Raw genomic sequence first — 27,629 nt, forward strand, 5'->3', positions numbered from 1 at the left:
CTTCTTTTGGGCATGGCTGCTCAAATGTCATGAGCCTGGCTGAGGGAGGAAGGTAAACAGAAAAGTAACATTTCTCTCACTCACCTCTTTTGTTTTCAATAATATTGGCCAGCTATACATACAGCCTGCGTGTTATAAATAGAGCAAATAGGCTCTTTAATGTTTTTAAAAATTAATAATTTTAAAAAAAAGCTTTATAATCCTCACCAGCAAATAACAATATACCTTCTATTTACTGGTCTATACACTAAATGACAGGTCCTCTGCAAAGCAGGTGACAAGTGCCATCTCATCTGATGCACAGTCTTGTAAGATGAGTAATATTTATATCCTTGTTTTACACATGAGAAAACTGAGGCTCAGAGGGGTTAAATGACCTGACTAAGGTTATCTAGTTTATTGGGTTTGAGCTCCAGCAATTTGACTGAAATGCCAAAGTCCATCAATACTGCCTATCAGCAGAAGGAACCTTGCCACCCTATTGATTTCTGGGAGAGATCAAAAGATATTGCCACAGAGCCACAAATCAATCATTTCCATCTGGTCTCTTTGTAAGTAAATAGTCCAGTCCAGTATTACACACTTTCTGGGTGTCCAATAAATACCTGTTGGGTGACTAAGGACCAAGAGAACTTTAAACTCTTGTTCACGATGGGTAAAAATGGATTCAGTCATCTTTAAAATAGTTCCATATATATAAAAGTCACATACTGGGCCTCAGTCATTGTCATGTTTCCAACTAGACTTCCCTAGCTTGGCAACAGCCTGAATACCTAATCTATTACACCCTCATATGCAAAGGTTTGCAACCTGTCAATGAGGCAGAGATAAACAAGAATGAAATTTCAATAAAACAAATGGAGTAAGTCAAAACAACCTTTCCCCATGTTCCTATTCTACCCTATATATCCTCTGTGACTGTAGCCATTACACTCAATGATAACTGGTCCCATAAGACTAACAGCTACCATTACTGAGCATTTACACTGTGTATCACTAAAAGCCTCTAAGGCCAGGGCCTAGTCATTTCATCTTCATACAACCACTGCTTAGCATAGGCCCTGGGATATAAATGAATGAATGAATGTATACGTGGATCTACTAAAGCAGTAATCACTATTTCAAATATAGAAGTAATGACAGAACAAACGGACGCCAAAGAGCCACACCACTGCCTCAAAAAAAAAATTTATACACTCCTCCCTTAGTCAAATGACTAAGTTGAGTCATTTACACCAAGGATCCCTCAAAAAAAAGTATCAGGGAAAAACAAAACACAATGCCAATCTAAAATGGTAAAATGAAAGTGACAAAATGAGGCCATGGAGCTAAATATTACTCTAAACCAGTGGTTCTAATCCTTTTTGGGTAATGAATTCCTTTGTAAATTTGATAAAAACTACAGATCCCCTCTCCACAGAAAATAAACAGAACCAAAATCCAACACATATTTTGAGACTATGATGGACCACCCCCCCACACCTCCTAATTGTCCAGAGGCACCCCACCCTCACCCACCAGGTTCACAACCTTTGCTTACAATCTGCATTTCTAGCCATGTCTAGCTAGAGGTAACCCAAATTCCCAACCACTTAGTTTTTAGAGGTCACACTGACATTAACGGAAATCGAAGATAAAAGTGCTGTATTTATACTTGTGGTGCCTCACCACCCACCATAATGGCTCCTTTCCCTCTGACTACCTGATTCATGTTAAGCCACATTAACAAAACCATGGGGTAATGATACTCTTATCTTCCCTAGTGGAATGTAAAAAATTCAAAAACAGGAGTCCTATCTGATGTTACTATGTATTCCATCTAAGGATGTACACTTTTAGACAAGCAGTAATTGTTGACTGATTTACCAAAAGAACAGGTTTAAAACATAGCTACATATTATCTTTTATGGTAAAATGAGCTACAAATTCACAATCTACAGGAAAAGACAATACTACATAACTAAGCTATGCATTTTCCTAAATTGGACTCTGGGGAGCTTGAAATACAAGAATAAACCTCCACAAAACCTGCTTTTTCAACTCTCTATTCCTGAGTTTCTCTTTCTATGGTAGTGATCTGGCCATCTATGGTGTACATGCTGATATACAGCAAACTTCAGCTACTATTCTCTAAGGATAGAAGGGAAACAGTCACTGGAGCCTAGGAGAGTATGAGCAGCAAGCCCACTGCTGCTCATGGAAGTTATTTATTCAATAAACATTTCCTAAACGTTTACAATGCCTAAATTTCTGGGTTATATGCTTGGAGATTCAACAATAAATAAAGCACAGCCCTGGACCTCTAAGAGCCTAAGATATAGTTGGGGAGAAAAAGAAGAGGCAATTAGAACAAGGACAAGAGTAATGCCTCGATAAATCCCAGAAGGATTTGAACAGTGAATAAAAAAGTATTTGCAAGGTGAGAAAAGGGGAAAATTCAACTTCCCCAAGTGGAGAATTCTTGATATTCTCACAAGTAGTGGGGATAACCGGAGCAATAGGCTGAGCCCCCCCCCCCAAATCTTGGGGTTTGTTCATATGAAACTTAACCCTGCAAAGGTTAGGTTAAACCTACTTAAAACTAAGCCTAAGAGTCACCCCCAAGAGAACCTCTTTTGTTGCTCAGATGTGGCCTCTCTCAGCCAACACGGCAAGCAAACTCACTGCCCTCCCCCTCTCTACGTGGGACATGATTCCCAGAGGTGTGAACCTTCCTGGCAATGTGGGACAGAAATCCTAGAATGAGCTGGGACTCAGCACCAAGGGATTAAGAAAACCTTCTCCACCGAAAGGGGGAGGAGAGAAATGAGACAAAATAAAGTGTCAATGGCTGAGAGATTCCAAACAGAGACGAGAGGTTATCCTGGAGGTTCTTACGCATTAAATAGATACCACCTTTTTAGTTAAGGTGTAATGGAGAGGCTGGAGGGAACCACCTGAAAATGTAGAGCTGTGTTCCAGTAGCCATGTTTCTTGAAGACAATTATATAATGATACAGCTTTCGCAACGTGACTGTGTGATTGTGAAAACCCGTGTCTAATGCTTCTTTCATCTACCTTATGGACAGATGAATAAAACATATGGATTAAAAATAAATAAATAATAGGGGGAACAAATGTCAAAATAATTTAGTAGATTGAAATGCTAGTGATCAATGAAAGGGAGGGGTAAGGGGTATGGTATGTATGAATTTTTTTTCTGTTTTCTTTTTCTGAATTGATGCAAATGTTCTAAGACATGATCATGATGATGAATATACAACTATGTGATAAAAAAGAATCTTCATATTGTATGTTGATTGGTTTTATCAATAAAAATGAAATAAATAAAATTTTAAAAATTTAAAATAAAAAAGAAATAATAAGCAAGGACAGGGGCAAACTCAGGCAAGGAGCTGACTACTGTAAGTCAGGGAAGGCTTCCTTAAGTAAATAAAAATTAAGTCAGACCTAAAACATTAAAAACAATTAGTTAAGCTATTTCCTTTCTTAAGGTGTTCTTGGTTGGTTGGTTGGTTGGCTGGCTGGGTTGTGTGGGGTAATGTGGAGGTAGAATAGGGCAGGAGAATATCCTAGACAATAGGAAACAGTAGACGAAAGGTCCTAGAAGCAAGGATCTGTGGGGAAGCTACAATCAGCCATTCAACATGACTGGAGCAATAAGTTTGAGGAGAGATGTGGACAGAGATGGGCACAACTCCTGGAGGGCCCTAAATATAATCCATATGTTATGCATACAACCCCCCTGGTGAAGTCATAGTCTGTGGATGTTCTTGCCATTCATGGTTCGTTTGCTTTTTAATTTTTTATTTTGGAACAACTTTAGATCTACAGAAAAGCTGCAGATATCAGGGAGTTCCTTTAACCCTTTCACCCAGCTTCTCCTAATGTTAAGAATAACATGGTACATTTATCAAAACTAAGAAATGAACTTCAGTACAAAGCTATAAACTAAATTACAGACCTTATTCGGAGTTCATCCATTTTTCCATTAATATCCTTTTCTCTGTTCCAGGATCCAATCCAAGATCCCACACTGCGTTTTATTCAAGGCTTTTTAAAATCCCTTCCTTACTTCTGAGCACCAGTTTTATCATTTACTACGACTCTCTTTTTCTCACTCTGCCCCCAGTCCCTGACATCACCAGACCACTCAGAAGGGAAATATTATCATTTTGGTTCTGAATGGAAGTTAACAAACCACATGATTTGGAGTGGGGAAAACTATTAGGGATTAAAAAAAATTCAACAAAGAATGCACACACAGACTCCACCACTTACGAAAAGTACTTGGCCTAAGGTACCGCCTACTCTTTGAAAGAGAAAACAAATTCATGTGGGCCTGTTTCTGCTTCTTCAGTCTTGCCAGCAAGTGGTTTAATTTCTTTTCATCTCTCCCTCTTTTCAAATACCCCAACCACCTCTAAGAAGTCAAGCCAACATCACCTGAACATCCAACCCATCCTCAAAACAAAATAGTAACAAAATCATCCAGGAGTTGAGAAGAAAAAGGATGAGTCATCCTCTCTTTCCTACATTTTCACCAAGGATTCTATCATATTACAATAATCTTTAGAAAGGCACTTTACCAATAACATCAGCCATACATCTTTCTGTTACATTTATGACCTGTATTCTAAGGCTTAATTTCTCCTAAACCTATATACAACTACAAACCTACAACCATCTTGATTATTGTCCGATTTCTAGAATCAATAATGAATTCTGTGCAGAAACCACTACAATGTCAATAAAAACTGGTGATTTCTTCGGCAATTAAAACACAACTGATTGTTAACATTGGTGATCCCTACGAGGTGGAATTTAAGGAGTATTTTAATTTTCCTTTTATACCTCAGCTATTCAGGGCTATTCATCAAATATTCATCAAATATATAAGGGCACATGGTCCCATGCCAGAATTAGGAGATACAGAAATAAAAAAAAAAGAAAAAAGAAAAATGTATATATTTTGGAGTATACAGTCTAAAACTGCATTTTTCTAATACTTTAGCCATTTAAAGTTATGATAATTAAAATGAAATAAAATTCAGGTTCTCAGTTCCACTAGCTACATGTCAAACAGTAACATGTGGCTGCTGGATACCACACTGGAGGTGCAGAAAGTTCTACTGGATAGGCTGATCTTTTTTAGGTGAAATCCTAATGCAATTCAGACCTTGGAAAAACAGAGGGGGAGATCTGGAAAAGACTTCTGGGAAGACATACATTTGAAATGGGCATCAAGGTCAGCATTCCAGGCTGGTTGATGACAACATATACCACTGGCTATTCTCTTCAGAGTCCCACAACACCAAAATTTCCAGGGCTGTTTCCCAAGCCCAAAGTTTCAAGAAGGCATTACAGAAATGAATGGATGCACAAAATATTGTACAATCTCACTTAAATGAAATAGCTAGAATATGCAAATTCACAGAGACAGAAAGTGGATTACAGGTTACCAGAGGCAGAGGTGGAGGTGAGGAATGGGGAGTTATGCTTAATGGGTACAAAGTTTCTGTTTGGGGAGATGGGACAGTTTTGGTAATGGATGGTGTTGATGATAGCACAACACTGTGAATGTAATTAACACCACCAAATTATATAATAGAAAGTAGTTAAAATGGAAAATATATTGTATATGTTACCACGACAAAAAATTAAAGAAAGGGAAACAAATGGAGGTTTTTGACTGCATTTTACTAAGATAAGCTTTGATGAAGAAACACTATGTAAAATCTAAATCTATATTATAAAGACCAATTGGACCTCACTAAAAAGCAGAAAACAGAACTGGCATTAACTGTTAGCTCATTCTGGAAATCTTTAACAGGCAAACCAAACTAGAGATCAAGGGGACAAACCAAAGAATGTACTATGTCCCTCCAAATACCATTCAGCAGGGGAAAGATTTCCCAATAATCAAGGTCAATATGTGAAATCATAGGCAATTAACTCACATCAAGGAGGGCCTCTAGGAAAGGGAGAGGGAGAGGTAGGAAGAGAAGTGGGGGAGACAGAGAGTGAGGGACAGAGGGAAAGTGAGAAAGAGAATATAAAATCAATCTTATAAAGCTGGTATTTTCTAAGGAGTGGGAATAAAAGTAATTTGTTATTTGCCTTCTTCTGAGTTCTCTGCCTCTACCACCTATCATGAACTGCTTCAGTTTCCTCACCTGTAAAATGGGTACAAAGATGCACTTATTCCATAGGGTTGTTAATGCAGATTCCCTGAGTTAATACATGTAAAGTGGTTAAAACAGACCCTGACATATAGAAAGGACTAAGTATTGGCTATCAGTATCATCGCAGGAATCACTAACGATTTCGGATTTGTTTCACTTGCCCAAAATGAAAGAATTTCCCGTGGGGGTGAGCTCGCAGTGGGAATGGATGTTCTGTTGACCTTCACAATAGGAAGGGGGGTTTGAAAAGTCCAATCCATTCCAAGCTAAGCAGCCACGTCCGATAGGTTATTCATAATGCCCAGAGCCATGGGAACAGCTGCCAGAACTTCTGCAATCTTTAGGATTTAACTGTTGACCTTTGGTATACTGACTCGGGATAGCAATGTTCTTTTTTTTTTTTTTTTAATCTGTCTCATCTCCCTAGCTAGACCATTCTATCCTTCATTCAGACATTAATGAGGCACCCACGTCAGGCCAGGCACTTCACTAGGCAAAGTGGAAAAAAGAGAACAAATCTCTAGCTCACAAAAGTAGAAGACAATTATTTCACTTCTAGAAATTTCTCCTATAGATATATTCTCACATGTACAAAGGATACATGTTCAAACTTTCTCTATAGTACCTACTGCATATCCAAAAAAATTGGAAACAAATTAAATGCCCTTCAAGAGATAACTGACAATAATTTATGGCTATCTGTATAAAGGAATACCATGAGGCTGTGAAAAAAAAATAAGGATGTCTCCTCTGTACTAAGACAGAATGACTAAGATATTAAGTGAAAAAAAGAGAAGAAACAGTTATAACAGCATGCTACTATTCATGTAAAAGGGGGAGAACTTATATATGAATTTTATATATGAATTTATATTTGCTGACTTGGATATGCATAAAATATCTCTGGGAGGAAAAAACGGAAAGTAGAAAAACATTGCCTCTGAAAAGGACAAATGGGTGGCTGTGAGACAGGGATAAGGTAACAATCCTTGGCGTTTTGTGACTACTGATGCAGAACCATATGAACATATGACCTGACAAAAACAAGCAATCTCCTAACATTGCCAGCGAAGTGTTAATGGAACACAGCTGAGGAAAATCCCAGGGCAAAAGGTATCAGAAAACAGCAGACACATGAGGGGATGTTGAAGGATGAGTAAGGAATTCACCAATCAGAGAAGGGGGTAAGGGCACTCTCAAGAAAGGAACCCAACTTTCTCAAAAATGCGGAGACAGAGAAAGAAAATGGTGTCTCCTGGAGACCAAGCAGCCATCCACGGAAAGGCTAGGTGGGTAGGCCAGTCTGAGAATCTATATGACAACCTAAGAGGTTTGGACTTTACCCAGCAGGCAACAGAAACAATGAAGATTTTTAAGGAGGGGAGTGCAACAGCCATTTTTGTTTTTGATTACTCTAATGAAGAAAGGAGAAAAGAATGAAGATAAAGACATCTATTAGGAGACTTTTGCCATCAAGCACAATATCTTACTTCTTGTAATTCCAAGTGTACCCCTTAGTACAATGAATTTCACCTTAACCAACACCAATGAATATTTGCCATGAGAGGATAACAATAATCTTTAACTAGCAATTCAACACATGCTATATGCCACTTTTCATATATTCCCTCAGTTTCTCAGCCCTTTGAGGTAGGTAATACTACCTATTTTTCAGATGAGTAAAACTAAAACGCCAAGAGGTTAAATAATTTGCTTAAGGGCACAGAATAAATGGAAAAATTGGGATATGAATCCATCCTTGCCTGGCAAATGCCTGCCCACATATTACCGGTGCTGACCTGTGGCAAAGTTTTCATCAGTCTATGAAAATTGAGAATTGGAAACATATATATGTCCACATAAACTGCCAACTTTCTTGGGAAAAGCCTTCTTTTATTCTGATATTCTATGCTGCATTAAACATTGGTAAGAACAGTTTTTCTTTCTTTTTTAACCCCTCATTGGCAAAACTAAAAATCGGTAAACATATATTGGTTTTCCCATCACCAATATCTTCAAATGGTCTATAAAAAGCTAAGTCCAGGAATCACTGCACTAATGATGACATTTACTGAGGAGCCACTCTGAACCAGGCATTACGGTAAGCCTCTTAAACACACTACTTTAATTTGCACAGCGACCTTATGAACAGACACTACTATACTCTTTTTTTTTTTTTTTTTTATAAATGAGGTGCTGAGGTACCAAGACTTTAAATGGCTTGGCCAAGGGAGGAAAGCCAGTAAGTGGTGGAGCCAGGACTCAGCTCAGGTCTTGCATGATGAGAGAAAGAGGAATTAAAGCCTCAGTTTGACCATGAGAATATCAAACAAAACCTCAAACATTGCTATTTGGCCTACTGACCTGGAGTTAACTTTCAGATGTGTGAGGCTTACTGATAAGACCTTAAAACTGCTACCTGGGGGCAAGATACAAGTTGTACCAAGACCAAGAGATAACAAATCAATAGCAGGCGCTGTTCTACTGATTTAAAATTTCATTACGCTGTCTTTACAGCACTCTAACATGCCAGCTCATCCAAACACTTCAATTAACCAAGTTGTGCTCTTTCATTCTCCAAAAAACCTGGGAGTTTTCCAACTTTACAAAGTTTTCACATTCACTCTTGATATTTAATTCTTAAAAAGGAAAAAAAAAGGTTTTGTGGCAGGCAGGGTAGGTACTGAGGCCCGTTGTACAGTCAAGAGAACTCAAATTTTAAAAATAAATGACTCGTCCAAGGACACAAAACTGGCAAGAAGCAATACGTTCCTTCCTTCACATCACTCGAGGAATCCCAAGAATCTCAAGAACTGTAACAGACTCCAGATGCTCTATCTTTTCCTGCTTTTTTCTCATTCAAAATTTCATACCTTCAATTCAACAAATATTGTGCACTTAAATGTGTCAAGCCCTGTTCTAGGTGATGGTCATGCATCAAGAATAAAGCAGACAGGAAGAAGCGAGAATGACACCCAGCCTGACCAAAGCCCGTGTTCTGTTGCATCCCTGCGTCCAGCACCTATGTCCCACGGCCATAGCCACAGTGCCCAAGAGAAAGGCTGAAGGGGATGCTAAAGGAGATAAAGCCAAGGTAAAACACGAACCACAGAGAAGATCTGCAAGGTTATCTGCTAAACCTGCTCCTCCAAAGTCAGAACCCAACCCTCCTCCAAAGGTCCCTGCAAAGGAGAAAAGGTACCCAAAGGGAAAAAAGGGAAAGCTGATACTGGCAAGGATGGGAATAACCCAGCAGAAAATGGAGATGCCAAACCAGACCAGGCACAGAAAGTTAAAGGTGCTGGAAATGCCAAGTGAGGTATGTAGATTTTTGATAACTGTGTACTTCTGGTGAATGTACAGTTTGAAATATTATTTTTTAACAAGTTTTATAATAAAAGAATTTTGTTTTCTTATCATGATTTTCATGCACTTTTTTCTTTATTTAAAATATTATAACCAATTGACATACTAGATAACAATGTTACATTTCAGTGGTTCATGTTCAATGACTAGGGCATGGACAATTAAAAACCACAGTAATTATCTCAGTATTCCCTACAAAGTGCCCCATTTTGTTTTGTCTGGAGGAGAGGGGAGGGAATAGAACCAGAATTTTGTTTTACTTTTTTTTTAAACCATGTTATTAACACACAGAACACTTCTCATTGTTGTTTTTTGGGGATGGGACAAATGTCACTAATAGTATGTCTCCAAAGCTGGATTAACATGGGATAAAACACCTTTCTCCTCTAATTTTGAGACTTCATCTTTACTCCCAGGATATTGGATTCCCTGATGTTGATACACATTACCCACCTTGGCACAAATGCTTTGTGGTATGGGCAAATAAAATTCATTTTTATGTCCTCATGTCCCCTTCTCCTTCTCAGCTTTTCAGCATAGACTTGACTCCCTGAAATCTATTGGGGCCTGACCCCCCAAAATTACCAGAATGTCAGGCAATCTGGACTTTCTAGTGATGACTGAGATGGCATTCCACAAAACAACAATGAGTCCTTGTTTAGGTTGTGGTTCTTCAAACTGCTAATTTGGCTATTTTCATTCCACTTCCTGAAAGTTAGGGTCAGCTGTGAAAAGCTGTCACACAACATGCTAAATGTGAAATGTCAATCCTCACTCTAAGCTTTACCTCTTCAGAGCATCAAATGAAGACTTCATTGGGTTTTATAGTGGCTTTCTGATTTTGGTAGTCTACTAAAGAGGGGAGTCTGAAAGTTGTTGTATACTGTTAACAGTTGTCTGTCCATGTCCTACCTGAAATACCATGATTGTTTATGAAAAGTATCTTTAATAAAACTGGATACAGTTTGGCTTAGGAAAAAAAAAGAAAGCAGCAAAAATCCCGTGGAGCTTACAAAACTCTTTATTTTGCAGTATTATCTTCCTGATGCTTGAATATAAATTCCCTCACACTGCAACTGAATTTGAAATCTCCCAAATGAGAGAAAGAATGACCAGTAAATAAACAGGTATATGTGTATGCGAGTGTCTTGTTAAACAATATAAAAACAAACAAGGTAAACTTTTAAAATCCCCAAATTATTCCTTTCCAAAATAAAGCATGAACTTCTTAAAAAGTTCTTTCTCCCAGTAAGATGAAATCTGTCTTCTTAGTTAATGCATTCTTGCACTGAAATGTTTAGTTACACTCAATTCTTTAAGATAAAATCAGGGGGGAAAAAATCAGGTCACTGGCTGCCTACATTGTTTTACTTTCTAGCACAGAAATAGGCTGTTTCTTGTGTTACCTATAAGGGAAGAAATGCTTTTATTTTATAAATGGTATATAAACTCTCTGAGGAAGGAGCCATGTTTTGTACAACTGGTACTCTAAACAGACTAGATACCCAATCCTTGGGTGAACGGGGAAGGGGGCAATAAAACATGCCTCCCTGGATCTCCATTCTCTGGAGCTACAAGGAACTAGTTTGTTTCCTCTTCTGCTCAATAGCCCTTAATTACTTAGAGATTTTTTGGCCCCTTAATTACTTAGGGAAGACATAACCACTTTCATGGCCATTCCCAACTTTGCTCAAGGAAAGGGAAATGTAATATGCCAATGTTTTCTCTTAAACAAGGTTGGGGGGGGGAAGGAACCTGCTGAAAAGAGAACTAAGGTTTTATCTACAGATAGGAGTCATTAGGTAGATTCTACTTATCATCTCTGTGGCGAGATGTCATTCTGTGAAAATACGTGTGTACAGAAAAGCATATCAGAGAAGGCAGACTAGAAGAGGGGCTCAGGGCAAAGGTCAGACTGCCTCGATTACACACTAGGTGTGTGGCCTTGGGCAAGACCACTCTCGAAGCCTTAGCCCCCATCTAACATATGAAAACACCACCACCTACTCAGACGGTTATTGTGAGAAGAGAAGGTATTATTTAGTACTGCTCTGGCACCCTGTAAGCATATACTTATTATTAATCAGTAATATTATTAATGCCTATTACCGCTCTATAAAAGAGTGACTACCTTGCCATCAAAAGTACTAAAGTCCGACAGATCTCACCAGAATAATTTCTTGCTTTTTCAGCTGTTTTTACTTCATTCATTTATAAGAAAAAACAAATGTAATACAATCATAGTGCAAATTTTAACCTTTTTTTCTAAATCAAAAATTGAAAAGTTCATTGCAGAAAACTTAGAAAAACTCAGAAAAAAAATTAATGTCTGAAATCCAATCACAGAGATAACTACTGTGAACACTCCAGCATATTTCCTCCACTTTTTCCAAATATATTTTTAAATAACTGGAATCATACTGTTCATAATTCTATATCCTATTCTATGTCCTGCTTTATCCCATGTCAAATACTCTCCAAAAACATCCTTTTTTAATTACTCCATACAGTTCCACAAAGCGACCATTCCCCTATGGTTATAACATTTAGACTGCTTCTATTTTTCTGGTTTATAAACATCATTATAAATAGCATCCTTGTAGACAAATCTTGGTCCACATCTTTATTTCTATAGCATGGATTCCTTTATGCTGATCAAGGATTGTAAATCTCTTGAAATACTGTCTGAATGCTTTCCAGAATGTTCACACAGGTCTGCACGCCTAACAATTTGAATACCAGCCCCAACAAAATCTCCCCAGCAATGAGCACGATGCAATTCATCTGGGGCGGGGGGTGCATGTTCCAAGAATTGAACCCAGGTCTCCTGCATGGAAGGTGAGCAACCACTGAACCACCCATGCACCCTCTGCATTTCATTCTGACGCCAAGCAGAGACTGAAATAATCTGGACTTGCAAGGTCAAGAGGAAATATCTGTTAATACAAGAATGCTTTCACACTTGTGACAATTTGTACAATGAAACTGATACTATCTCATCCTTTATCAGGTATATGACCTTGAACAAACTTGGAAAAGTTCTAAGTATCCTGAACATTCACATTTGTATGTTAAATGTGCCTTACATGAGGAGCCTCTCAATTATTGATCAACTTATCAAGAAGAATTATGTGGAAAAGAAATTAGGTCCCATAATATAAAAAAGGAGGCCTATCTATACATGTGGAAATTCAGAACTGTACACCTAAAGATTTATGCACCTTTGCATATGTAAGTTGTACCTTAACTTAAAAAGCGTAAATTAAAAAAACTTCTATATAAGATAAATGTACCCAAGAAAATACATATTCCATGTATACACACACAATATCAAATGGCCAACTATTAAAGCTGCCATCTTTTTCTTTGTGGCTATTGACTAATATTGGGCACATGCGAACAGCTAAGACCCATTTCCATGGCAGCTAGCAACATTTTTCCTCCACTTATCAAAGTTTTATTTGCATTCTTTAACTGACTGACCAATGAGAGGAAGAAATATCCTATAGGCTGGCAGCATTCAAAAAGTACTCAACTGTGCAACAGTGGCTCAGCGGTGCACTGGTGGCTCAATGGCAAGATTCTCGCCTGCCACGCTAGAGACCTGGTTCCTAGAGTCTGCGCATGTAAGAAAGAAAAAAAAAAGGACTCAACAATTTCAGTTCATTAAAAAATATCGCAAAAGCACCATCCCAAAGCCTTCCACCTACAAACTTAGCAAGCATTTTGAAAAATAAAGACTGAGTGATACTTTTAATCACCAACCATTTAGTCACACTATTTCGTGTGAAATAATTCCCTCATAGAGAAAATCACTCTAGCTGAAAATGCAGATTTCAAGAACCTAATAATCTTGTATTAATGCAGTGCTGACTTTCATTTGTACAAAATCAATTTGTTACTGAACAAAGAACCCTTTTTAACTGCCCATGGCAATTAACAGTAATCATTTTCCTTTGTCTTATTTGTAAGTAGTGCAGGCTGCCATAAAGGAAGCCATAGTTTTGACCTTTTTTTAAAATGGAGAATCTTCTAAATGTACAGCAGTTCAAAAAAAAAATTTTTTTACATAGTTCAGGAGGCTGAGCTGTAGCTGACCATCAGACTTTGAACCCATAATTTTTAAAAGACTGAAATTCAAACGGTTTTTAAATAAAGTATTATATAGTGCACTCTACACAAATAACTGAAGAGGCAAACTATATTTCTAGCTATACAGTTCTAGTTGTCCAGAGTTTTCTCAGAAAACAAAAATCTCTCAATTAGGAGCTACCTAGTTACTTTTTTCTTCTTTTTTTTCCAGTTACTTCTTTATATGCCAAAGAAAATACAAATTTAAAGAGACATCACAAGACCAAATATTCTTATCTTCTTTCTGCTTACTACTTACATATAGTTTTGTTAGATCTGGGTTGAATCCAGATCAGAAATAAAATGCTCAACTTTTCCAATATGCTGGCTAGAAAGAAAAGTTGGTACTTGTGACTGTGGATGTAGATTCTTTTCAAAATACTGTGATACAGAACCTACTATGTGCTCTGTCTCCGAGTAAGAAAATCTTTAGGACTGTCAATATGGGTCTGCCACCCAAGAAGCCAAAAATTAACCAGAATACTCTATTCAGCATTTACTTTCCTCTACCTAGATTATAAATTAATTGTTCACAACTGACTATAAATTCCTCAAGGGGATGAACTATAGCTTATTCCTATATTCCAAAGAGACGGGGCAGCTGAATAAAATAAACATAAATTTTGAGATCAGACAGACCTAGATTCCTAGCACAGCCCTAACACTTATTAGCTTGGAACCCTGGTCAAGTCACTTATGATGCAAAAAGTTACGTGAATTAAAAGCAGACTAGGAAGGTATGCCCTCTAATAGTTTAAAGCTTTAAAATAGTCTTTATAGCTAGTGCACACAACCCCAAAACAATGGCTGTTGCACAGTTTGGATTCAATCAACAAGAACATAGTGATGCCCTACTGGGTATATGGTATTTTGCTAGGTGTGGTGGAAGAGAAAAGGTTTAAGAGAGGGTCCCCATTCTCAAGAAGTTTACAGTGTAGAGAGAGAAAGCAAACTATAAAATAAGGCAGAATGGGAAGCAGCTAGTACAATCCCTTCATTTCTCAAATGAAGAAACTGAGGTCTAGAGAATTGAAAATGATTTCAAAGTCATACAAACAGCAAGTGGCAAAGCCAGGGCTAGGACCCAGGTTTCTTCAATATCAAATCAACAATTTTTACACCACAGGAAACTGCCTCTCAGTTATTCAAATTCAATTACCCAGCGCAAATATTAACACAGTGACCTGCAAAAAGACATTTTCCAAATAAAACGGCAGAGACACCAGGAGAGTAAAAAAACGCAAGATACCTACAGATGTATAATACAACAGTCACAACCACTGTAAATTTCATAGAATGAATATTAGTTTCAGTATAGGAAGATGAAGGCAATAGGAAACTCTGGCTGCTTTCCGGTGATGATACTTCATGGCTGAAAAGTACTTTAGATTCTCTGCTAGTGTATCAGCTTAATGGTGTTTCTTGATATCAGAGAAGGAAATAAAATGAAAACTAGATAGACAACTGCCAAAAGTTATTTTCAAGAATTCTTCATATAGGAAACCCAACAAAGCATTGTATCAAAAGTTAAGTAGAAATAAACTTTTGGGAAAATGAACATGAATGATTTGTTTGCATTTCTTAATACCAGCAATTCAAGTGCCATTCAGACCACTGCTATTTGAGAGCCTAGGTCAACAATGACTCAGCTTGAAAAACTCCATATTGTTTTTAAAAGAGGTGTATGGTTTTAGTTATGTAGCTAATACAATCTGGGTGCCCCCTTCCTCTGAAATTATAAACTAATTTCCATATGAATGGCTGAAAGAAAGGCAGTGCTTACTTTATACTTGAAAAAGTATATACAAAAGCTAATCAAGTTCATTTTTAGGGGAAAGAGACCCCACATCGATTCTGCATTGCATTCTTAACAGGATTAGATGAGAAGTAGGTTGTATGTGTAGTGAGGGGTGGGGGCACCAGGAGCCCAGTCCTAGCCCCTGCTCTTACCTGGTATGTGACCCAAGACTACAAGTATCTACAATCAGAGCTGGAAAACACACCAGATCTCAGACTAACAACTTGAACCAAGCCCAAGGAGGCAAAGTTTTTTCCCCGAGGTCCCAACTAGTTACGACAAGGCCTAGTTCAGGTCTCCTGCCTTTATAGCCCATACTCTATCACAACACGAAACCTTCACAATGCTGTTTGCATGCTTCTGATTTCCCCATTTGTAAAACCAGGAGGCTAGACAAGGCACTGATTTTCCAACTGAGTTCCTCTGAACCCAAGGGGGTCTAAGATGGAATTTCTGGTAGTCATCTTCTCTATCCAACTTGAGAAAAAAAAAATTAAAACAACTAACTGAGTAAATTAAGATACTGTTTAGACTGCCATGTAGTAAATAACAGCAGTCACAGCAGATTACAGGAAGGCCCCACAAGAGAGAACACCACAGCAGGTCAAAGATGAAAAAGCAGACCAGACTATATGCAAACAGACAGCCACTCCCACCCCTGTCAATCACCAATTCTACCAACCTGATGAGTTACCCTACCACATACAGGCTGACCAAACACACACCTAGGAGGCCCTAATTTACAGCCATCTTGTGCATTCCTCACCCCTCCAAGACTGTCCCTTGCCAAAGTCACCATCAGATCCACGGCCAGCTTCTTCTACTTGTCTGCTATCAAGAGGAATGACTGAGGTGTACAAGTAGTTCTGTGGTAGAATTCTCATCTGACATGTGGGAGACGTGGGTTCGATTTCCAGCCCATGCATGCTCTGGTCCACCCACCCCGGCCACTAAAAAAAAAAAAAGAGAGAGAGAGAGGAATCATTACTTTCTGATGTTTTTATTGTCCTAAATGCTTTGGACTTTACCATGCCCCCAAAATAGGGGAGTAAGTGGGTAAATAGGGGAGCACAGCCCCCAAAAAAGGTTTTTTTAAAAAAAAGAAATAGGGAAACTTCAATCAAGGTAATTTCTAAAAGTCTTTACAAAGATTTTCTAGGCAGGGCAAGACATTTTTCTAGAGTGAAAACAGTTATTTATTGCCATCTCCAACGCTTTCACCCTGCTCCTAACTGGCACATTAACTGTTCCAGAAGGCCAAGGTTACCACCTAGATTTCTGTAACACCGTTTCCATCTTGAAAGCAAATGGCAATGCTGGGACTGGAACCTCTGCTACCACGAGAAATCTGATAGTCTTTGGAACATCAGCTAAGGAAGAAAAACCAACTTTGTTCTTTCTCCTCTCTTTCTATAATATAAACTTGGACTATGAGTATGCAAAAGCTTTTTATACTGCCAGTAATGTTAAAATTCTGGAAAACAAATTTAAGTGGTACTGTATATACAGTTGTTTTTATTCTTAATTAGCTGTTACTTCCACATTAAGAATAATAAAAATAAGTATAAACTACAAAATAAATACAAAGGATCATTACTTGATTCACAAGGCCAAAAATTCACCATGAACCAATGGTGAACCAACACTGGTAAAAGCACATGGCATAAATTACCAGACTCTGCCTGCCAAAAAATTTTGAGTCCTAAAAAGTTAGAGCTATAGGAGACATAAAGATCTACTATCCAACCCTCTCTACATCTCATAGACAAATGCCCTCACATGTGATGAGTCAATGGTCCAATTCTGTAGATGGCAGTGACTGGTTTTTATCTCCAATGTGTTCACACAGAACCATTTCTAAATAAGTGCTGAAATAAACAAAGTTTGATCATAGCTCAGTTAAGAAATGAAGTTCTTCCAGTAAATGCTCCTTCACAGCTGGATGGCTGTTTTAATATGCAACTGCCCTCAGGCCACAGGAAAAAAAAATCAGGCTTTTGATTTACTTAAGAAATAAAATAAATAAACTAGAACATGCAAAAGATCTCCTCTCCCACATTAAGGAAGGAAAATGGTTAGATAGCTTTTCTGTAAAAACTAGCTCTAGCTCTGTATTAATTTCCTAGACGCCCCCAACACTGAAGAAACAGCTCAGGAAAAGACAGCTAGCTGAGGAGGTATATCTCGGGTAGTAATACCAATCATATCAGCCAGTTTCTAGCACCCCTTACTAATCCCACCTAATCAGGTCACTTTAGAAGGCGTGGGGGGAACATCAGGGCTCATCCACGTACTCCTTGTACACCAACTGAGACCCCAGAATCCAGCACAGATCTGCCCAGAGGCACTCAGCTCCTGTGGCTCTGAGTGCCTGCAATACCAGAGAACAGAAATCTGAGTGCTACTTGGCACTCTTTCTTTAAACAAATAACCGCAAAGTGCTTTCCAAACCCAAGCCCTCACCATTTTGAAGACCAGGAAGCTGGAGCCTTCCAGGGGCAGAGGTGAAAAAAGAAATAAGCCCATCCTCCCCCAACCCCTCCCAAAGGTCACACTGCAAACCAGAGGCCATTAGAGAAGGGAAGGCTAGGCAGCTTCTGTAGACCCAAAGCAGTAAACATCAAGTGTGGCCCTTACCCCCTGGGGGATTGGGGAGAAATTGAGACTTGGCATTTCCCCAGTGATGGGTAAAACAAAAATATGAATTGCCAGCTGAAAGAAAATGAAAATGCACCCTACTAAGTTCTTCCAAAGAGAACTGACTTGGAAGTGGAAACAAGGAGAGGGTATGACTGTCTCTTTACAATAACTCAGAGAGGGAGGGGGGAAAGCAAGGAAAAGAAAGCCCCTTGAGCAGGTGCATTCCCCCTTACCTAAGGACACAAAGCTGCAAAGCCCAGAGAGCTGAACCAATAGAATCAACAAGGAGTAGGCAACAAATAGAGCATGCGAAAGAAAATAAGGCAATGTAAAAAGATCTACCCCCCATCACTAACTTTGGTAGTTAGGTTGGTGGGGGGGGGGGGGGCACACTCACAGACTCCAGAGAGCAATAACAAATCAACCAATCCCTACCTATTTACCTAGTTTTCACAGGATCCCTTGTGATCAAAACCTCAGGGTCAAGGCACTGATAGAATCTGCAGTCTAAATCAGAGGTTAGAGAAACTTTAGCTGAAGATTTACTTCCAAAGATGAGGGGAAGCACTCAATAGGGAAATGGCAGGGTCAAGGGTGTTGAGGTGGGAGAGGCAGGTCTAATATGCACTAAATGAGAAGAAAAGAAACCAGACAGGCTACAAGGGGAAAGAAAAGGTGGAGCAGGAAACAAGTTAATGAGGAACAGAGTTAAGAGAAGGATATCAAAAGGAAATGAAATTAAGAATCTATCAAAGAACTGAGAACACCTCAAGAGAAAGCTTGATTGGGTAGTAGCAACAGCAGGAATGGCTGAGAGAACATCGCTAATAAAGGGCAGAATTAGGGGAAAGAGAACTCATAAAGGAGGAAAAGCGAAGGGCAAATGAGAGAAAACAGTTACAAGAAAGGATAGAACAGAGAGTGAGAGCTGAATTAAAATGGAGGGGGGAGAGAAAGGTGAAAAACAGAACCGAGAGGGAAAAGAGGTGGAAGGTAGTTACAAAACCGGTGTTAAAGATGACCACTCCAAAGAGGAGACAGCAACAAGAAAGTTAAAACGAGTCAGAAATTAGGTGAGCACGCAGACAGCTCCAAAAGGGGCAGAGCTGGGGAGGAAAACACTAATAAAGAGGTTAGGGGCAGAATGGAACAAATGAGGGAAAAGAGCAAGTGCAAAAATGGTTTGGGAGGAGGTCTGTGAAATGTAGAATGGAAGGGAAGGGATGATACGTCAAGAGAAAATTTATCAAAATTATATAGGGAAGTCAAGGAGACGTCCAAGAAGGGCCAAAACGGGAAAGAGAGGACTTGGAGGAAAGAGAAGACAGGTAGCAGATTTCGGGCAGAGAACTGAAGGGGAGACAGGTCAAAGAAAGGGGAGCAAAGGTGTAAGGCAGCTCAAAATGAGTGCCCAAAACAAGGTGGGGAGGAGATGACACCTCAGAGAGAACTCCGGGGCAGATCTAGGGCTGCAGGGTAGTACTGAAGCTGAGGAGAGGTTGAATAAAGGAGACAAGAGGTCAGAAACTAGACCTAAAGGACCAAAGAAATTCGGAGGTGGCTGCTTCAAGGAAAGTCAAAGTCAGAAAACAAGAAGGTTCGGGGCTCAGCAAGGTCTGAGACTGAGCAGGGGCAGAGCTGAGAGGCAGAAAAGTCTGGAAAGAGAAAAAAGGGTCTAAACGGTAAGGTGAGCAAGATCTGAAAAGGGGAGAAAACCAACATAGAGCATCCAAATCCGAGGGGAGCCAGGGGATCGAACTAAGACACGGAAGGGTCAGAGAGGAGAGGCATCCGGGGGATGCAGCAAGGGAAGAATTGCTGGAGAGGGGCAGAACTGAGAGACAGTAGGGGCCAAGAGGGCGGTGGAATTAAGTCTATGGCAAGAGACTTGGCAGCAAAGCCAAGATGAGCAGAGGTCTTGGATGGATCTCTAATACGGTGGAACCGTAGGTCCGAGAGGACAGCTCCTTTGGGTGCAACAGATTCTAACAGAGGAGAAATAGGAGATGGATCAGAGAAGAGAAGGGACCGGGGACAGATCCGAAGAGTAGTGAGAGTAAAATCGGTGATGAGGCAGAAGGGTCACGGATCTCAAAAGTGGGGGACAGAATTAAGGGGGCAGAAAGGTCACTGAGGAGGAGGCGGGTCCCATGAGCACTGAAGAGGCCAAGAGGGGCCAAGGGCATTACTGAGAGGCAAAAGAGGGCCGGGGGACGCAGAATTGAGAGCAGAGGGGCTGAGGTGGGGAGGGGAAAGTAAGAAAGACAGGGAGATCCCAATGGGTCGGGGAGCGGGGCGCAGACGCGGGGACAGCAGGGGTGGGGCGGGTACAGACAAGTCCGAAGGGCAGGCGGGCCTCGCGGACCGGGCCGAGGCGCAGGCGGCGGGGATGGCTGGGCCCGGGGAGCTGGGGGGCCGCTCCCTCCCCTCCCCCTCCGGCTCCTCCATTGTTCGCGGGCTTCGAGCCCCGCCGTCCCCGCCTCCCCCTGGACCCCGCAGCGGGGCGGCGCCCGGCCTCGCCGCCCGGGGCCCGCGAGCTCGCGCACTCACCAGCTGGCCGCCCTCAGCGCGGCCCCGGCCTTGGGGATTCCGGCAGCGGCGACGGCGGCCCCAGCGCCATGTTCTGCTGCTCCTAGTCCAGCGGCGGCAGAGGCGGCGGCGGCTCCGGCGGCGGGGGGCCGGGCAGACCCTCCCTCGCGGGCTCCCTCCTCCGCCTCCTCCGCCTCCTCCTCCCGCCGCGCCGCGGCTCTCCCTCGGGGCGGGGGGGGGCGGGGAGGGGAAGGGGGAGGGGCGGGAACCAGGGGGAGGGCGGACCAGCCTTGCTCGCTCCCTCCCTTCTTCGCAATGGCGGCGGCGGTGGCGCCTCCTTCCTGCGGCTGCCGCTCCCGCGCGCGCCCCCACTACTGCGCGTGCGTGGCGCGGGGACCGCTGCAGGGGGATAACGGCCCCGGGGCGCGCACCGCGACGGGATAACCAGCGCAGGACAGTGAGGACAAGCGACAGCGCCTGAGGGGCTCACTGCCACCACCGCGGCCTGAGGCTGGCAACGGGCGAGGAGGGTGCAGTGCGCGTGCGCCCCAAGAAAATGCCGCTACTGCGGCTGCTGCGGCGCGAGGCGACGCGCGACCGGGTAGAGAGGGGTCGGCCAGTGCGCGTGCGCGGAAGGCGCCGCGACTGGCGCAAGGCGGAGGGCGTGGCTCGCGAGGGGGGCGCGCACCCTTGCGCGCGCCAGAAGCACCAGATCCCCCAGCTCGCGCTGGCTCCTGGAGAAAGCTGGAGGGGAGAGGCATGGCCCCGCTTCCAGGGCGGGGTGAGGGGCGCGATTCTGCTCGCGCGGGACCTAAGTAGCCAATAGGAGGCAAGGGGAGGTGGGCTTGCCGCGCTATCCACAGCCCCCGGGATAACGGAGGAGGAGAGAGGCAGCGACGTAACGTGGGGCGGTGGGGAGGGACTGGGAAGGAGGGAGTGGGCCTAGCGACGGAGTTGATTGGGGACGGTGAGGGGGCGTGGCCCGCCACAGCCCAATCCAAGCCTCGCAATTCATCCTCCCGGAAGAAAGGGCGGGACTGGGGAGCGCGTGCTCCTTTCCCTGGCAATGTAGAGAATCTGCGCGCCACGCGCGTGTTAATGAGACTTACACCTTATTCTGTTGGTTCTGTGACTGCCTAGTCCCCGGGAGAGAGGAGAGTGGATCGGCCCTGCGGGGCAGCCATCACCTCCGAGTCGACATTATGCAAATAATTGCAAATGTTATTTCGGCCTCCAAAAGGGAAATTAGTGGAGGGGGGGCCACCGCTGTAACCCTGGAAGTCCTCTGAATTGAAGAGAGGCTCCTCCGGGACTCCTCCGGAAGTACGGATCGTGGAAGATGAGCGTTCTGGGCGCCGAGTCAATATCTGTGGAATGCACGAAGGAAGGGATGTTTTTCTTACTACTGTTTGCGTTTCTTTCCTCAGTCTCTTGATCTATAAAATGGGATAATAGTTGTACCTCCCGGCTGCAGTGAGAATTAAATGAATTATATTTCTAAAGCACTGAGAATCGTGCCTTGCGCAATTGTAAACGCTATGTAAACGTTGAGAAATAAATAAAACTACCTGAGCTTAAGTTTTAAAACATTGCAGGAAATGAAGATTATCTGACTACTGATTTTCTAGCAAGGGCCATTTGCACTTTTCCTTTAACTTAGTGTTTATTAAATATTTGTTGAATGAATGAGCGAAAGCCTTGGAAACGGATCGCCCTTCCTTCCTGCCTCAGTTTACCCTCTTCTGGAGTGATCATTCTGTATCCACACCATCAACTGTTGTAGTTCTGGATTAGGGATGCGTGGTGTCTAACTGGGGTGTAGTGAAAACCGCAGATGTCCACAGGAGCCTATCTAAGCAAGCCCCTGACTGAATTTGCTTGGAGGAACTGGGACGAACTTGGAAGCTCAGGTATGCATTCTATAGGGCCTTACTTGAGTACCCAACCAATGTTGGCAAATCTTCAGATTTTTTTCAGAGGAAGTCGGAAATTTGCATCTTTTAAATGCATGAAATCTTATTTTTAGATGTCAGTGACTAACCTTTAAAGCTTTTTTTAAGTATTGTGAGCCAGACAAATTAAGTGTCTGAGCCAGATTTTCTTCCGGCTGCTATTGCAAACCATGGTTTGTGACTGATTTTGAAATCAAGTGAGGATACACCCACAAAACTGAGTAGAGGAAGGATGCCCCTCCCTCAAATTAACATGTCTATGTAAACTGTGTCCTTCCATCCTTGGAAAATTTGTGAACCGCCAGTAGCTGCAAAAGAGAAAATGGACTCTCTCCAGTCCCAGAGCCTGCATTTTTCAACTATCCCTTTTGGAGCCTTTCAACCCCCCACCTCATCCTTTAGGCCTCACCTTGAAATTCTTTCCTCAACACCTATCTCACAGGTTTGTCCTTAAACCTCATTCTATAAAAAAATGAGCACTGCTCTGTGCCAGGCAACATTCTAAGGCATTTTAGACATACTAATTCATTTAATTCTCATAGCAATCTTATGAGTAGGTTACTTATTCTTCTAATGTAAGGCCCATGCCAGCAGTCAGCACTCATTTCTTTCAAATTACACAGCTAGTAAGTGGTATATTTGAGATTCAAAACCATATGATTCGGGTCAGGATACTACACATCTATTACTTCTTCAAGATTTGAAGTTCTGTATTGGTATCACCATTTAAATGTGTGCCTTTCTTTTTTTTTGGCATGGGTAGGCTCTAGGAATGGAACACGGGTCTCTGGCATGGCAGGTGAGAATTCTACCACTGAACCACCATTGCACCATCCTAAATGTGTACCTTTTGAAGGCAAAGACTGTCTGGCTAGTTCCACAGTCCAGTAAATGGCCCACAACAAACACTTTTGAATGAATTAATTAATCCAATGCTGAACAAGGCGGGGGTGGGGGTAGGCACTGGGGGCATGGTAGCCAAAAAGACATTCCTTTTCCACTGACTACCCCCATTGCTTCTTTCAGTTGTCCTCTTTTAAACAGAAAGCCCTCTCTGGCCAGCCAGTCTGGGTCAGGTGCCCCATCTAGGCCCTAGGCCCCACCGGGTCCTCCATCCACGCTCCAACCACTCTTGGTGGTCACTGTCTGGTAACAGGCCCATCATCCCTACTGGATTGTGGGACCCCCGTAAGCCTGTGCCCTGACTCCCTCATTCATCGCCGTTGTCACCAGCACGGCCTGCCACAGGTCCAGGCACTAAGTAGGCGCTTAGGCATTGTTTGCTTGGATGAACTAAGCCTTCAAGAAGGACCTCCGAACTAGCTCTGCAATTCTTTCCAATGCGCCAAAGGCTGGAAGTAAGCTAAGCAAGCCAACCTCGAGTAGCAGGCTTCCCTGGGGGCAGACGCCCCCGCGCTCCCGGACAGCCTCCAATCCAGGATAAATAAACAACCGAGTAAACAATTAGCCGAAGGAGAGAAATGCCGATTGCTGGCCTGGACTGCTGTCAAGATTTCCCAAGTATTGCCCTAGGAGTTCGAAAGGCCGGGACTGGAGGTTATGCCAACTGGAGAGCTGGGATGGGTACAAGGCAGGGCTTGGGGACCGGGAGCCACATCGGCGAAATGCACAAGCAGAAAAATCCACAAAAGAATTTTGCAGAGAGGTAGGGGGGCGCTGGGGCGTCTTCACTCTCCATTCTTGAGAGTCAAAGAATCAGAGAAAGGGCGGGGATTAGGTCTGCACTTGACGAAGGAGTTGGTGAGCCCGCAGCGCCGCCTGCAAACCGAGCAGGGGAAGCTGCAGTTATCTGGTGCTGCCGGGGATGGCAGAGGGCGGCGAGCTCTTCTGCCATTGGCTGCAAGGGCGGCCAATCACGAGGGAGGAAAAGGAGGCGGGGATGCTCGCTGTCACTGCTTTATCCCAGCGCCTGACCTGGTGTTTGGCACATAGTAGGCATGCAGTAAATACCTAATGGAAGGATGGATGGTGAACCTTCCTATATTTCTAAGCTTTAAACATGGAAATATAGGATACATTCCGAGAACTACACAAATCACAAAGGTGCAGTTCTCTGAATATTCACAGAAAGAACTTACCGGTTTAACTCGCACCCAGATCAAGAAACAACATAAGTCTTTCAGTAACTTCCCTGTGTCCCTCTTCCAGTAACTCCCCTTCCTCAACAAGAGAAAAGTCAATCTTGACTTCCATGACCATAGATTAGTTTACTTGCTTTTGTACTTTATACAAATGGAATTATGCACTAAGTACTGCTTTGCTTCTGGCTTATTTTAATCAATGTTGTTTGCAAGAGTCATCCGCTTTGCTGTGTAGTATTCTACTGCATGACTGAACCACGATGTAGTTATCCTTCCTACTGCTGGTGAGTGCCTCAGCTTCCTGGCTACTAATACAAATACCATACAATGGGGTGGCTCAACCAATGGGAATTTATTGGCTCATGGTTTTGAAGCTAAGAGAAGTCCAAAATCGAGGTGTCAGCAAGGCGATGCTTTCTCTCCATAGGCTGTGGCATTTTGGGGCTAACTACCAATGATCCTTGGTCCTTGGCTTTTCTGTCACATGGCAGTGCACATGATGGCATCTTCTCTTTTTCCTTCTGCATTTACATTCTCTTGGCCTCTGGACTTCTCCTGTGGCTTTTCTTTCCATGCCCAATTTCCGTTGCTTGTAAAGACTTAACCCATATTGGATTAAGTCCCACCCTCATTAAATTTGGACATATCTTGTTCTAGTTTGCTAGCTGCCGGACTGCAATATACCAGAAACAGAATAGCTTTTTAAAAAGGGAATTTAATATGTTGCAAGCTTACAGTTCTAAGGCTGAGAAAATGTTTCAGTTAAAACAAGCCTATAGAAATGTCCAATCTAAGGCATCCAGGGAAAGATACCTTGGTTCAAGAAGGACAATGAATATGTAGAATGGAATGATTTCTAAGTGTTGTGTTAGTTAATTTTTTTTTAATTAATTAAAAAAAAATGAAGGACGATGAAGTTCAGGGTTTCTTTCTCAAGTGGAAAGGCACATGGTGAACACAGTCAAGAGTTCCTCTCTCATCTGGAAGGGCACGTAGTGAACACGGCATCATCTGCTGGCTTCTTCTCCTGGCTTCCTGCTTCATGAAGCTCCCCGGGAGGCATTTTCCTTCTTCATCTCCAAAGGTCACTGGCTGGTGAACTCTGCTTCTCATGGCTATGTCGTTCTGCTCTGCTCTATCTGAATCACTCTCATTCTCCAAAATGTTTCCTTTTTTATAGGACATCAAAAACTAATCAAGACCCACCCGAATGGGTGGAGACATGTCTTCACCTAATCCATCTTAACAACTACTCTTGATTAAATCACATCTCCAGGGAGATGATCTGGTTACAGTTTCAAACATACAGTATTGAATAGGGATTAGGAGAAACATTGTCAGTTTATATACGCAAACATTGGCTATTCTAATGGGTGTGTAGTGGCATTTCACTGTGGTTTTAATTTGCCTTTCCAAAATGTTTAATGAAGTTGAGCATCTATTCATATATATTGTTCTAGTTTGCTAGCTGCCAGAATTCAATATACCAGAAACGGTCTTTAGAAAATGGGATTAGGATTAAAACATGGATTTTCTAGAGTACATACATCATTTCAAACCAGCACACACCTTAACCAACATCATCTTCAAAAACGTGTTTACAAATGGATTCGCACCCGCAGGACTAGAGGTTGGAACCTAAGTATGACTTTTGTGGGGGACATGACTCAACAGTGAGCATTTGGGTTACTTTTTTTTTTTTTTTTTTTTTTGGCTATATGAATAGTGCTGCTCTGAAAAGTCTAGAACATGTCTTTTGGTAAATGTATGTATGTATTTCTCCTACCTAAAATTGAAATCGCTGGCCATAGGAAATGAACATCGCCTTGCCCAAACAGCTTTCCAAAGAGGATGTACCAATTTATAGTTCCAACAGTCATATATGAGAATTTCAGCTGCTCCACATTTTCCCAAATACTTAACATTGTCAATTTATATACGCAAACATTGACCATTCTAATGGGTGTGTAGTGGCATTTCACTGTGGTTTTAATTTGCCTTTCCAAAATGTTTAATGAAGTTGAGCATCTATTCATATATATTGTTCTAGTTTGCTAGCTGCCAGAATTCAATATACCAGAAACGGAATGGCTTTTAAAAAGATTCTTTTAAAAAATAATTTAATGAGTTGCTAGTTTACAGCTCTAAGGCCAAGAAAATATCCCAATTAAAACAAGTCTATGGACTTGTCCAATCAAAGGCATCCAGGGAAAGATACCTTGGTTCAAGAAGGCCGATGAAGCTAAGGGTTTCTCTCTCATCCAAGAAGGCACATGGTGAACACAGTCACGGTTTCTCCCTTGGCTGGAAGGGCACATGGCGAGCACAGCATCATCTGCTAGCTTTCTCTTCTGGCTTCCTGTTTCATGAAGCTCCCCGGGAGGCATTTTCCTTCTTCATCTCCAAAGGTTGCTGGCTGGTGGACTCTGCTTCTCGTGGCTCTGTCGTTCTGCTCTGCTCTCTCTGAATCGCTTTCATTCTCCAAAATGTTTCCTCTTTTATAGGACTCCAGAAACTTATCAAGACCCACCCAAATGGGTGGAAACATGTCGTCACCTAATCCAGCATAACAACCACTCTTGATTAAATCACATCTCCAGGGAGATGATCTGATTACAGTTTCAAACATAAAGTATTGAATAGGGATTATTCTACCTTTATTAAATGGGATTTTGATGAAAACATGACTTTTCTAGGAGACATACATCCTTTCAAACCAGCACACACATATATATATATTAGCCATTTGTTCTAGTTTGCTAGCTGCCAGAATGCAATATACCAGAAACAGAACGGCTTTTAAAAGGAGAAATTTAATAAGTTGCAAGTTTACAGTTTTTTAGGCCATGGAAATGTCCAAATTAAAGCAAATCTATAGAAATATCTAATCTAAGGTATCCAGGGAAAGATACCTTGGTTCAAGAAG

General features: G+C 41.9%; 1 protein-coding gene across 1 annotated transcript in view; it reads right to left on the reverse strand.

Annotated features, from left to right (window-relative positions):
- Positions 1-20,865, reverse strand: part of ARHGAP35 (Rho GTPase activating protein 35) — a 158,463-nt gene extending 137,598 nt beyond the window's left edge. Inside the window, exons 1-2 of the mRNA XM_077131348.1 lie at positions 20,671-20,865; positions 16,247-16,430 (exon numbers count right to left, since the gene is read on the reverse strand). The gene's annotated coding sequence lies outside the window, so the exon portion shown is untranslated. The remainder of the gene's footprint in view (positions 1-16,246; positions 16,431-20,670) is intronic.
- Between the last annotated feature and the right edge of the window lie 6,764 nt (positions 20,866-27,629).

Source organism: Tamandua tetradactyla, chromosome 16 (assembly GCF_023851605.1).
Source record: "Tamandua tetradactyla isolate mTamTet1 chromosome 16, mTamTet1.pri, whole genome shotgun sequence".
Taxonomy (NCBI): Eukaryota; Metazoa; Chordata; class Mammalia; order Pilosa; family Myrmecophagidae; genus Tamandua; species Tamandua tetradactyla.